Source organism: Tasmannia lanceolata, unplaced genomic scaffold (assembly GCF_043159265.1).
Source record: "Tasmannia lanceolata isolate RefF3 unplaced genomic scaffold, GAP_Taslan_0.1 ptg000044l, whole genome shotgun sequence".
NCBI lineage: Eukaryota > Viridiplantae > Streptophyta > Magnoliopsida > Canellales > Winteraceae > Tasmannia > Tasmannia lanceolata.
The window spans coordinates 2516020-2530369 of NW_027518721.1; positions in this window are offsets into that span (position 1 = coordinate 2516020).

A 14350-nucleotide genomic window follows, 5' to 3' on the forward strand; every position below is an offset into this window, starting at 1 on the left:
TTGAGTGATAGGGATGCAAATTGAGTGAGGTCTCCGGTCATGTGTCTAGAGCATCCACTATCAAGATACCATGTGTTCTTCTTGTTATGGCTTTTAAGGCATACCTACATATGAATAGGCAAGTGAGATCCTTTAGGTACCCAAATCTTCCTAATCTTGCTATGTTCATTTATTTTCACTTTAGAGTTCAATTTGATTTTATCTTGTTTAGCATGCATGCAAGCAACTTTATAATGACCTTCTAAACCACAATAAAAGCAAGTTTTGGTATTACTAAAAGAAGCCTTTACAAGTTTGTTTTTATAGTTGGATATTGTAGTCTTCCATTTGTGTCCAAGTCCACTTTTATCATGTGTCATTCTTTGAATGTGAACAAGCCTATCCAATTTCAATGAACTATGTTCAAAATTTTCAAATAGTTTCTTTAGTTCATCATATTCAAAAGATAGTTTACTATTTTCATGCTTTAGCTTGTTGTTTTCAATAGAAAGTTCTTGACGATTTTCATTTAAGATTTTGATAGAAGCATTTAAATCATGAATTTCAATTTTGTATTTTTCATTTTCATCCTCTAAAAATTCATGATCTTTCTTTAACCAACCAAATTCTTTTGTCATGTTAGAGAGAGAATTTTCAAGTGATGCATTTTTATCAAATTCAATCTCAAGTTCATCATGTGCATTTTGAAAGGAATCTAGAACTTCTTTTAAAACAATGACATTATTCAAAGTATTTACATCTTGATTGTCGTTTGTTGAGGCCATGAAGCAAACGTTTCTTGCAATCAAGCAATCTTCGCCATCATTTTGTTCGCCTTCACTTTTAATTTCCTCATCCCATGTGGCGGTCATTCCTTTCTTGCCTTCTCTTCTCTTGAAACGGTTGTTTGAAGAAGGCTCATTGTTGAGTGGACAATCCGGGCGAATGTGTCCAAGCTTCTTGCATCCATAGCATCGGGGTTGAGACGATCCATCACCGAGCTCTTCTTTCTTCTTGAATGGAGGATTGGTCCTTCTATTTTTCATGCCTCCCATGTTCCTTTGCAAGAATTTGATCCTTCTTGTTAGGAGGGCAACTTCATCTTCCATGTCTTCCTTTGCATCTTCATTGTCACCTACATTACAAGCAAAAGCAACTCCTTTTTCTTTTTCAATTTTAGTTTCAATTTCGGGTGCTTTTGTTTTGAAAATCATTTCATGGGTTATCAAGGACCCTATTAGTTCATCTAGGTTCAATGTATTCATGTCCTTGGCGTCGGTGATTGCGAAGGTTTTGGATTCCCATGACAAAGGTAGGGATCTAATGATTTTGGTCACTAAATCTCTATTTGAAAATTGTTTTCCAAGTCCCCTTAATCCATTGACAAGGTTCGTGAATCTAGTGTACATGTCGGCAATAGTTTCATCGGGTGTCATTTGAAAGAGTTCATATTGCCTAAATAAGTGATTCATTTTAGATTCTTTGACTTGGTTGGTTCCCTCATGGGTGACTTCTAAGGTATCCCAAATTTCTTTAGCCGAATTCAAATTTGACACTATTGAATTCTCCGGGAGACAAAGCACAAATTAGGGAATTCATGGCTTTGGCGTTGTAGTTTGAGGCTTGTTGTTCGGCTTCGGTCCAATCATTTAGATTTCTAGTGGGTAATATATATTCATTATTAATTGCTCTCCACATTTGGTTATCTTGGGTTAAAAAGATCTTCATTTTGGTTTTCCAAAATCCATAGTTTGTTCCATCAAAGTAAGGTGGCCTAGTGTTTGAGTAACCTTCATGGTGTTGAGGATGGTTTGCCATTTTTAGAATCTTTACTCTAGACTGGTTAGGGTTTTAAAAATTAGAGACGAGACTCTGATACCAATTGAAATAAATAAGAAGGGGGTGAATTGATTTTAACACTAAATTAGCCCTTTTGAAAATTAATTATGAACCCTAATTTGAATTTTCTTCTCTAGATTAAATTTTTGATTAGTTCAAATGAGATTAGAAACAAATGAAATTCCAAACCAAGAACAATAATGAAAGTGCTAGAAAAGGAAAGAACACACCGATATATAGTGGTTCGGGCAAAGCCCTACTCCACTCTTCTTAAGATCGTCCTTAAGGTTTTCCACTATGCGAGACCTCTACGATGCCCGGCTCCGAGGCGGTTACACTTCCAAGGGATATTAAATAAGGATGCCCTTACACCTTTACAACGACTCTCCTTCTTCGCCGAGTTCTAAGCGATTGCTCTCTAGGGAATTAAGATAGGATGCCCTAACACATTTTACAAGAATTAGAAGAGAGATAGCTTGGCTTCTTCTTGAAAGCTTGATGCTCTTTGAAGTCCCTTGATTGCTCTTCAATGTTGGTTACAAGTGAAAGCTCTAAATCCCAACTCAAATAGATTTGCAAGTGCAAGGCAAGTTTGGGAAAAATAAAAACTTAAGCAGAAATGGGTTGCAAGTATTCTTGAATGCTTAAGGAGGTTTTTCAAATGTTCAAGAGAGGGGAAAATAATCCTCCTGATGTTCTATATATAGCATTTGACAAAATATGACCGTTTGCGGGTGTTGATATCAAAAACCAAGTTTTAATTTAAATCCCAACAGCTATATTTTGGTCTGTCGCGAGGTTCTCGGAGTTCCAAGAACCATTCTCGGAGTTCCGAGAAATATTCTCGGAGTTCCGAGAGAAGGGCCAAAAGAAGAAAATATTCTTCTGGACCATTTCTCGGAGATCCGAGCTCGGAGATCCGAGAAAATTCTCGGAGTTCCGCGAAGCCTAAAAATCAGCAGATTTTGAGATTTTATTGCTTATCTGATTTTGGGCTTTTGGAACTCAACTCCTATGATAATTTTGGAATGTTTATGACGGTCCCAACATGTTGGTCCACCACATAACCATTCACTAATCCATTTTAAGTTCTTAAGTGTGTTTGAAAAACTCTTTTAAAACACTTTGCCTTGACTTGGAAATCTAAAGAGAAAAGGATGTACAATGATACCTATGTAACATTCAACTTCTCTCTAGTCTTGGTCTTCAATTGATCTTCCATCTTTTGTATGCTTGCTTGAGAGATGATGTGAGCTCCGCTTAGCTCATTTGACTCTTGTTGGGTACTTCTTCAAGCATGACCATATAGTGTGTTGGTTTCTTCGATGATCGATCCTAACATAAACACAACACTTCAAGGCAAATTGATTAGTATTAAAAAACACAATCAATTATGTTTAGAATCATCAAAACAAGATAGGAGAGTAGACCCTTGGGCTTACAATTTGAACTTTTGATATCTAACCCTTTTGAACCCGAGCCTACCTATAAAGTTCTTCTGGTGAAACGAGCAAAGGTTCAAGGCAATTGAAACAAAAACAGAAAGAAATAAAAAGAACGAGAGTCTGAAGACCCACTAGGTTGAAAACCCGAAAGGGCGGCCTAGAGTCATGCATGTGTTAAGTCAACAACCAAAGGGGGTTGGCTTACCCGAAAGTGACAGCAGCAGTTTGATGGGTTGAAAATTGAAAAGACAATCCAGTCAGAGGTAAAGACTTTCCACAAAAAGTGAGCTGATAAGACATGAAAGGAGTTCCTCGGTTATAAAGAACTCTGACGTTTGAATAGTGTGAGAATTCCAAGTAAAAGCTGAGGCAAATGGTTTGCTAGACCAGAAACCTGGTAGCAATAATCATGAGTTCCCACCAGAGGAGATTCGAAGAGATGAAGAAACAGTCTTCTACATAGGGCAGGATCTTGGAATCCGAGTAGTGTCAGTGAGACTTACTTTGATACCCTTCTAAACTAGGGGCATTAAAACTGAGCAATCCGAAGAGGGGTAATAACCATGACGGAAATACCGATGGAGGAAATTAGTGCCTCTTGATGTGGTTTTCGAAATTACTCTGAGAGCAGCTAGCCTTACCCTAAAAAATAATACATTGGATCTAAGGGTGAATCAAAAGTGAGTCGTCCCTTGAATCGTATAAAATTTTCTTTGATCGAGTCATTAGAAGTCTATTCTTCATTCTTATCCATGTTTCTCTCAAGGTGTAAAGTTCTCTAGGTCTAAAGTTGTCTGGCACTGGAAGAGCGAGAGTACACCTTCCAAAATGCGAAGAAAATTCAAAGTGAATCCTGGTTGGGAATCAAAGAGAGGCAAGAAACATCTTGTTCAGACCTGCCAGATACATTAAGGCCTCAAACAGTGAGCAACGACAGAAGAAATTCTCAGACTCAGCCATTGTAGAGATTGTCCTTCCTATTTCAAAGAAAGAACCCATGCAAATTCAAATTTCCCTTACCTATCCTGGTTCCGCTTCCTTAAGACTCTTGTCATGGAATCACAACACACTAGGGGCATCTTTTATGACTTGTGTCATAAAAGATATCAAGCACACAAAGGCAATCAGTGCCAATGTTTATAACAGGTTGAGATAAGAGAGATAGAGCACGTCTTAAGCTAAATCTCTGAACTCTTCAAATGAGCCCTCTTTCTGAAAGACTCTTTCTAAAAGAGTCAATTTTCAAAGAAAATCAATTTCCCCAGCGGAGTCTAGAATTTGCTCCCACAGTCTTCAACCCCAGCAGAATACAATTCTCTTGAAAAAAAAGGGTTAATACCCAAAACCCAGCAAGTTATCCGAGTCCGGTCTTAGCAAGGAACTCGCACTCGCAATGGTTCTCGGCAAGAGACAATCAATCTCTCAGCGGAATCGATCAAAATTTTCGCATCCAGAAGCAAAATTATTGTTTGTATCTCCTAGCAATTAGTATAGAGAATAGCCTTTCCACAGGTCCATCTAACTGTTATTCTGGTGAAAGCCTTTCCACAGGCCCGTCATACCTTTGATTCCCGTACTGTCTCATGTAGACTTCGGCTTGATCAAGGTATCCTCGACTTTTCGGTTCATTCGCAACCGGGTCAATCCTTTGAGAATCTGTTTCATCATACCATTGAGAGTCTGTCTCATTATCCCATTGAGAGTTTGTCTCACCATTGCATTGAAAGTTTGTCTCATGATTCTATTGAGAGTCTGTCTCACCATTCCATTGAGAATTTGTCTCACCAATCCTTTGAGCCTTTGACTCATTCGCAGTCTAGCTCATATCCTCGACCTTTCAGTTCACTCGCAACCGGGTCCATCCTTTAGTATCTGACTCATTCGCAGTCTCGCTCATATCCTCGACCATTTGGTTCATTCGCAACCAGGTCAATCCTTGGAGCCTTTGACTCACTCGCAGTCTCGCTCATATCCTCGACCTTTTGGTTCATTCGCAACAAGGTCAATCCTTTGAGCCTTTGACTCATTTGCAATTTCGCTCATATTCTCGACCTTTCGGTTCATTCGCAACCAGGTCAATCCTTGGAGCCTTTGACTCACTTGCAGTCTCGCTCATATCCTCGACCTTTCGGTTCATTCGCAACCGGGTTAATCCTTTGAGTTTTTGACTCATTCGCAGTCAAGCTAGTGTTCCTGAGCTTTCGGTTAATCTGTAACCGAGTCAATCCTTTAACTTCTGATTCCGTCAGGCTATTACCTTTCTGGTTCATTCGTAACCAAGTCATCGTTCCGGCCTTTTGGGTTCATTCGCAACCAGGGCAATCCTTAGAGCCTTTGACTCATTCGCAGTCTAGCTCGTATCCTCGACTTTTGGTTCATTCGCAACCAAGTCGATCTTTTAGTATTTGACTCATTCGCAGTCAAGCTTCTATCCCCGACTTTTCGGTTAATCTGTAACCGAAGTAATCCTTCAACTTCTGATTTGGTCAGGCTATTACATTTTTGGTTCATTCACAACCAAGTCATCGTTTCGACCTTTTCGGTTCATTCGCTACCGGGTCAATCCTCGACTTTCTAGTTCATTCGCAACCGAGTCAATCTCTGAGCTTTTTGACTCTTTCGCAGTCAAGCTTTTCGGTTAATCTGTGTCCGAGTTAATCCTTTCACTTCTGATTATGTCAGGTTATTACCTTTCCGGTTCATTCGCAACCATGTCATCGTTCTGGCCTTTTTGGTTCATTTGCAACCAGGCCAAAAATCTTAGACTCTTCGGCTCGTTCGCTGCCAAGTTTTTCGTCGATCTCTTGATTCATTCGCAATCAAGGTAATCTCCGTGACTTCGACTCATTCGCAGTCGAGTCCATCTTCCAATTCTTAGCTCATTCGTAGCTAAAATCAAATTTGTGACTTTCGGTTCATTCGTAACCAAGTCAATTATCCGGTCTAATAGTTCATTCGCAACAAGGCCAATATCCCTAACTCTGGCTCTTTCGCAGTCAAGTCACCTCATTGCTTTTTGGTTCGTTCGCAACCAAGCAAATTTCTGACCTTCCGACTCATTCGCAGTCAAGTCCATTATCCGATCTTCTGGTTCGTTCTCAACCAAGCTAACATCTCTGATTCTTTGATTCCTTCGCAGTCAAGTCAATTCCCCGGCTTCTGGTTCAGTCGTAACCAAGCCAGTATCCTTCTGTGGGACCCGATCCCGCGAGAGGGGTGGGGCGCAAGCCGCCACGCCTTCTCTTGGTCTCTCGTACCCACGCGATTGGCGTGTGCATTTTTAGTATTGATTTTAATTCGTCTTTTATGTGAACTTGGGATCACTAAGGCGATCCGAATTCCACAGAAAAGAGACTGACAGAGTCGCCACCTAGATGTGGGATCTAGGACCCATGAATAACCAGAAATCTAGACTCGCTACCTGGTTACAAGAATGGAAGGTATGGGGAGTTATCCACCACATGCACCATTCCCGCCCGATAATCGGTCTTCGATTCCAAAAGCTAACTCTTTTAAATTTATTTTAAATGGCTAATTCAACTCTCTATTAATGTGCGAACTAAGTGACATGCATCCTATGATCTAATTTCATTGTGAATCCTAAATGTGTATCTTGATTTATTAATTTGTCTGGATTCAATCTAAGTGAAAGTTCTCCTAAAATTCTAATTTCATGGAAAGTCCTAAATGATTTAATTAAGAATTTACAAGAAAATTAATATACAAAACCCCACATTTGTTGTGGACCTGACTCGCGGTTGGTATGCCATCAGACATCCAAGCTGCCTACGTACCCAAGCCTCACTGGGATCAGAGTCGACGTAGTTCGGTGCACCTAAGCTAAGTTACTTATGCCTAACTCAACTAAGACACCGACCTAGACGGGATTGATTGTTTCAACAGTTTTAGGAGAAGTTATTTAATTCAGGTTGAGGATTTTATTATCCTAGGATTTCATCTAAGATGCTATATGATTCTTATCTAAATGCAAGTTATTCCATAGACTAATGCTAGTTAGCCTACATCCTAGTTTACTAGGCTTGTCCTAGGGAAAGATTGGGCGACTAGTGTAACTAGACCTATGGCACGGTTGCTATACATAGCAAACGTCCGTGATGAGGCTGGACTCCTAACTCTAGGACTCCCTAAAACTTAGGACAAGACACGACACCAGTGTTCCTAATTTGGGCTCTAATGGTTCTTATATCGGAAACCATAATCTAATGGTTCCGAAAGACTTGAGACAAATCGATTCAAGCTCTTGAAGTTAATTAATTTCAGATTTCAAGGATTTTCAGTTTCTAGACATTCAAGGATTACCAATGGTTCTAGGGTTCACCAATTTCGGCCTTGAATGGCATCCAAGGGAGGAAATCGTGCGCTCTTTCTTTGCGCAATTTAATACTTAGGTTATAGCATCTTATTGCCTGGCATATCTCAGGATTTTCGTGGACAGTAACCTCGGAGCCAACAACATGCTATAGCTTAAGTATTCAAATTGTCAAAGATCGGTTGCAATTGGGATACGATTATGGATGCACTAGCCATTTTTCCAGGAAAATCTAAAGATCCTAAGATTTCTGTTTCAATGGATTAAGGAGCTAATATGTGACAGAGATTTAAGGTTCTTTAGAGATTTTTAGATGAATTTCAATTAATTTCAATATTTTAATGGATTTTATCAATTTTAAACCATATGAGTGATTTTACAAGTGAAACTGTTGCAAACGAATTCGAAATGAATTGAATCTTCTACAGAAGCAAGATATGATGAGATGTAGGTTACTGGAAGATTTTTACAGATTTTTACATTAAGCTCATATTTAATTTTGATTTAATAATTAATTGACTATATTACAAAAATAACACAGAAACTACTAGAAATAGAAATTTAAATTCAGTGAAATTTCTATAGAAATAAGATATGAGTAAATATAGCATGCTGTGAGATTTTCATGAATTTTGAAAACTATTTACTATCAGGTTCGGATTTTTCAATTTTCAGACAAGATTATGAATTAACACTACATCCCATATGAAACAAGATCTAAATCACTCGAAACGTTTACAGAAACTAGGAATACTAAATATAAGACTACTGTAAAAAGTTTGGGAATTTTATCTGTGATCTGATGTCTGTCAAAATTCTCCCAAAATCTGATAATTTTCAAAGAAAGCATAAAATAATATACCAAAACAAATCCAAAAATTCTCAAAAATTCATGGTAGAATGTACCAGTATCATATTATTTTCCCACGAAATTTCATTAATTTCAGAATTCGTTTAGTATATAATTTAGTTTTTTTCGTCGAAAAGATATTTTTGAAGAGTTTTCTATTTTTAAAACACGATTTTCGAGAAAATCACGATTCCGGAAAATGTCCTCCAACCTTGTTCTAATGTGATGAACACAAGAAAAATTTAAAATTCCAAAACATAGATCATCCTGAGATGGTTATTTTTTCGAATTCCGTAATTACTCAGCCATTTTTTTAAAATAAAATACCCCTCTTCACTCAATTTTTTGAAAACCATTGATCCAATGTCCGATCCGATCCGATGATTATCTTACTCTATTTAGATAGATTGTTGTATTAAATTTTGGGACGAAACAGAATTGAAACACCTATGTCGATCATGATTTTAAACACACACATTTAATATTGAGTTAAAATCATTTAAATGCTAAAAACCATGCAAAATACATAAAAAATACCAGATGATTCGGGAAAAATCCGAGAATGGGGTACCAACCTGTGATAGAGTTCCTCGCCGAATCCAAAAGCCGCAGAATCCGAAAAATCCCGCCGACGTGTGATCCGCTCCGTTCTCTTTCCCTTTTTCTTTTTTTATTTTTTATTTTCTCACTACTGTGGATGGGGTGGAGGGTAAGCGAGAGAGATCGAGAGAGAGTTTGAGAGGCCGAGAGAGAGTGAGAGGGTAAGAGAGAGAGAGAGAGAGAGAGAGAGAGAGAGAGAGAATGAATGTGAGAAACAAAAACCAAACAAAAAAAACAGAGAATGAGACACTCTGTTTTTTTCGTTATCTTTTTTCTTCTTCAAAACCGACACTCTGTTTTGGTGAAATTGATGTGAAACGACAAAGATGGCTGAGAGGGTGAGGGTGAGGCTATCAAGAGTGATGAGAGGAGGAGTGGGAGAACAGAGGGTGGTGTGGAAAATGAAAACCAATGGGGAGAGGTTACTCTGTTTTTTACGTACTTAGTTTTTGTCTTAACAGAGCTCTCGTTTGGACATTGTAGAGGAGATGGGAGGTGGTGGGAATATGGGACACACAGAGGGAGGGATTGAAAGATGACCGTGAGATGAGAAACAGAGGGAGGGATGCTCTGTTTTTGTTCTTTTTTGAGCTAGGGAGAGACGAGATGGCCGTTAAGCGCGAAAGAGTGGGGAGAGAGAGCAGAGAGAGCATGAGAAAGAGAGCGTGAGAAAGAAAGGAACAGAGAGACAGAGAATACCCGAATCAAGATTTTTCTCCACCTCCAACAAAGACCCGAGCTTCTTTTTTTTCTTTTACGACATAGCTGCCATTTCTCAAAAAAACAGAGCCACGTTTTATTTTTTCATATTACAGAGAAACCAGAGAGAGAGTGCTCGGACTCAAAAAAATTTTCTCCTTTTGCGTCGAGAATCCCCAGTGATTCAGATGAGAGATGGGGATCTTTCTCAAAAACAGAGAGAGGTTTCCCTTCAAAGAGTCGAAAACCGAGTTACCTCCCCCCTCTCCTTTCTTTTCTTTTTTTTTATAACAAGCCTCTCTAGAGGGAAAGTTGCCCAGAGATCTTTCCTTCTTTTTACACACTATACATCTCTTGCCTTAAAACAGATTCCCTTCCCCTCCTTTGTTTCTTTTTTTTCTTTTATTCCTTATGTTGCCTCCTCCCCAAAAGGAAATCTCGAGAATTACCTCACGTAAATTTTCCACTTATGGTCTTTCTTAAAGAAGAAGTTAGACAAAAAAAAAACCTTATAAAATATATACGCTTTCCTTTCATGCCCTCAAGATTTAATGGGAATTTATTTCCTTGGATTCGGCATCAACCCCAAGTGGGTCCCCTGTTGTATGGCTAATTTCGACATCTTGCCTTGTTATTACTATCATTTTAAGAACATGGTGGGGCCCACTCCATAGGACAATCTGAACCACCCGATTAACAAGTCATTAATGGGATATGCTCAATAAATCATTTCTTATAGATCATTCATAGGATGATCCAAACCATCAATTTCAATGGGCTACCGTATAAATGATTCGCTCTTCTAATTCATTGTCGCAAGCTGATCTTGGCCGTCCAATTGATAGGCTGCAATGTGGATCGGTTACACCACCTCTTAAATCACTCCATATTATTTAATTGGTGGCCCACAAATCTTTTCCGTTAGATTTCAATACGGACCCCGAAGAATAAGATTGAATTACCTTGGGTGCGCCCCACGCATATTTAGTGGGCCACTCCATTTTAAATCCCTCAACCAAATGCTAGGCCTATTCCTTGGCCGAATTTTCCATGAGATCCATTCATCGAAATTTTAGGCGGGTCCGCTTGCTTCAACTTAGTGAACTCCACTCCATGCTGGGCACACTTATTCTTATAAAATTTGATCGTTTGACATCCATGATAAACTTCACAGATAACTTGAATATTTCTTATATGGGCCCACTTTCTCGATCCAAATTTAATCCAAATGCTCAATGCGGGCCCACCAAACGGGTCCCAATTCTCTCTGGTTTGGATTTTTTCGAATAACTCTTCTCGACACTTGACGGAAAAATGCGAAACATGGCAGAAACAATTGAAAAGATCGAGAAACTATAGGAGACGGGCACAGGGATGGAAAACACCGAAGAACCGATAGAAAAACATTAACTTCTTTGTTGATTAAGGCGGAGCAAAATGGGGGTGTCTACACCTTCCCGGCTCACTCGCGGCCAAATTAACCTTTCAACTTCGACTCGCTCGCAGTCAGCCTATTTCTCTTCAATTTCCAAGCTCGCTCGTGGCTAAAGCTTTGCTTTCAATATTTCCAGCTCATTCGTAGCCAATCGATCATGTCGATACCTTTTGCAAGGGATGCCAGAGCAATGTCCTTCCAAAGCTTTTCAATTGGACGCTAGATTAGCGGCAACCATAACTCTTTTCTTGCAGCCGCTTTCACAATACCCTTTCATTTCACTCAGAATCTCGGGTCGACCAAAATGTGTTGTCTTGTCAGCTTTGGCATTCGCGCGACAAGCACGCTCTGCCAAAGAGGGGCATCTGTAGACACCCCATTTTGACCGAACCCTAAAAATCTTAAAATCAGATAAAGTTTTGAAACTCTAAACCCCTAATTCGAATAAAACCTTGAAAGCGGAAAAATCCTAAAAAGTCAAGCCCAAAATGTAGGTGTGAAATATCAAGGTAAGGATGTGCCCGTACTAATCCTCTTATGCAAAAAAAAAAAAAAAATAGGTTGATGAGAGAAAGTGAATTTATTCCAGGCCGTTCTTACTCGGATTACACCTTGGTAGTGTAAAAAGAGTAGTCACGAATACATAGAAGGGGCTGTCCAGAAAAAAGAAAAGGGGTCAGATTTATCACTTCCTTGGGCTAATTCCCGAAGCACCCCCCTGTTGAAAAAAAAAGAGGCTAAAATATACTAGTAAGGGCTGTTCAAGAGTAAGATGGGGAGGAAAAATATCATTTGTCCTTTATATTTTAAAGCCACCGAATTAAGGTCCCTAGAGGGAGCAAGGCTGCTGTCTCATTTTTTTTAGATGATGGTAACATCTTTTATTTAGTCACCCCTCTTTTTCTAGTATAAAAGTGTAATTAAATATACCATAAGGGCCGCCCATAGCAGGGGGAGGGGATAAATTCATCATCTCTATATAAAAGGGACCGAGCAGTTCACTTGAGAGGGGTTGATTCACGTTAAAAAAAAAGAGGTGTTGAAGTTACTCTGATAAGCAAAACTAAATGAGGGTTGTATGGAAGAAATGGGGGTGTGGATATCAAAGCAAGGATATGATGAAATTGGCCCCCTTTTACTTATAAAATCTAATCGAACAGGGCATTAAAGGGGTCTGATTTTTTTTAGCAAATAGAGAAAAGAGCTGGAGAGAGAGAGGAGAGAGAAAAGAAAGGGATTTTCGTCGGCTCTTCATCTTCTCCGACGATGCTCGCCGGAATCCGGCGAATCAAATCCTTGTTTTTACCTTGTTAAAGTCATCTTCTTCATTCCTCTACCTTGAACACCACGATTATCTTCACTGGAACTTTGATTTTCCTTATTTGAAGCTTACAAAATTCTAGATCTGAGCATTTTCATGTTTTTCTCCGGTCAATCCGCCGGAGCTCCGATCGTGATCGTTCCTTGCCGTTATCATTTACCTCCTCCATCTTCTATCCTCAAATCGATTCTTCCATCTTGATTTGCATGATTTCTAGGCTCAAACATTTCTTAAAACCCTTACTAATTTTAGATCTACTACTCTAATTACCTTCTTTGATTACCTCGTCAGAATCCGATCATCAAACCCTTGCTTTTGCCTCATTTTCTGCAACATCGAAGAGAGGAGAGTCTTGCTGATTTTGATTAGAAGAATTAGGTTTTCTGAAGTAAAAGGGAATCCGAGAGTAGAGAGAGATCCGAAGGAATTGCAGAAATTAGAGGAGATTAGAGATATCCGAGAGAGATATTGAAAGGAGGATAAAAGAGGGTTTCTGATTTCTTTTCCGGCAATTTTACCGGAGCTCCGACCTCATTGCTAAGATCTAGTAAATTTCAACCTACGCAAACTTTGCCGGTGTTGTTTTAACAATCTCCATTAAATTCAACTGATTTGTCTTCCATCTGCGATCCATCGTGCCTGATCCGAGCTCCGTTATCAAACTGCTCTTTCATCATCTCTGGTGCTAGAATCGAAGCTCCGGTGAGTATTTACGATTGCAATTTCGCCTAATATAGGTCATGCTTTACCTTTATCTGATGGTATTTCTACTCTTAAGATCTAAAAATTGTATGAAAGAGTTAGCTTATTCCCGTCATGTTCTAACTGTTTTCCTCATAGTAGTACTCAGAGTTGGTAGTGGTTTATTGTGTTAACTGTTACGAAAAATGGAGTGGATGTAAGTGTCAAAATAGAGTATATGTGGCTGTCGATGCTTGCACTACCATAGATTTTTTTTTAATTATGCAAATTCGGCTTGTCTTCTCCACTTCAGTTGGCTTTCTAATTTCATGATTTAGAAAGAAAATTTTGACTGAAAGAGATGAAATGGGTTAGGTATAACCATTTTAAAATGGGAATGCAGATGTCTATATTCACTCATGAGCACTATTATGTTTTATCAACCGAATTATCCCAACTTATTGTCTCTTTCTCTTAACTGATTTGTGAGGACTTTATGGGTTATAAGAATGTCTACTGTTCATATGCTTAAGGAAATATGGTTTTGCCAGTGTTGATCCCTAAAGAAGTTATGATTATTGATATTGACACTACCCAAATTTGATATTTGTACAAATTGGCTTGCTTGATCTGCTCTAATTGAGACTCAAGAATTTCTTTTGAGCAAGTTAAATGGCCCTTGATCAAAACCTTAATAATGAGGGACAAGCAAATCTAGTGTAATTATTAAGGTTGGTGTAGACACCCCATTTTGACCGTGCCCTGCACCTCCATGTTCTGTGCTTAACCCCTTCAAATCAGTGTATTAAAACCCCAAATTGCACCCTGGGCTAGCTCAGTGTCCCACCAAGGTCCCTCTAAAATTTCGTCGCGATCCGAGCCCGTTTGCCTAGCAAACGAGCTGAGACAGTGTCGTGGTGCGAGTTCAGGGGCGGAGGTGAAAAATGTCATTTCCCATGTACAAGAGGGCATTCTTGGAAATTTATGTTGCTTCCTCTACAAGCAACGAGTGAGGGCCATTAGATCAAATTAGAGGCCTAGGATTAGAGGAGAAAAAGAAAATATTTGCCCCCTGTTTTCTGTTTGCCCCCCCTGTTAGCCAAGGATTGATTAGAAATACACTATGGGTGGCTGTCCAGGGGAGAAGTGGGGAGGGTCAAATTCATCGTAT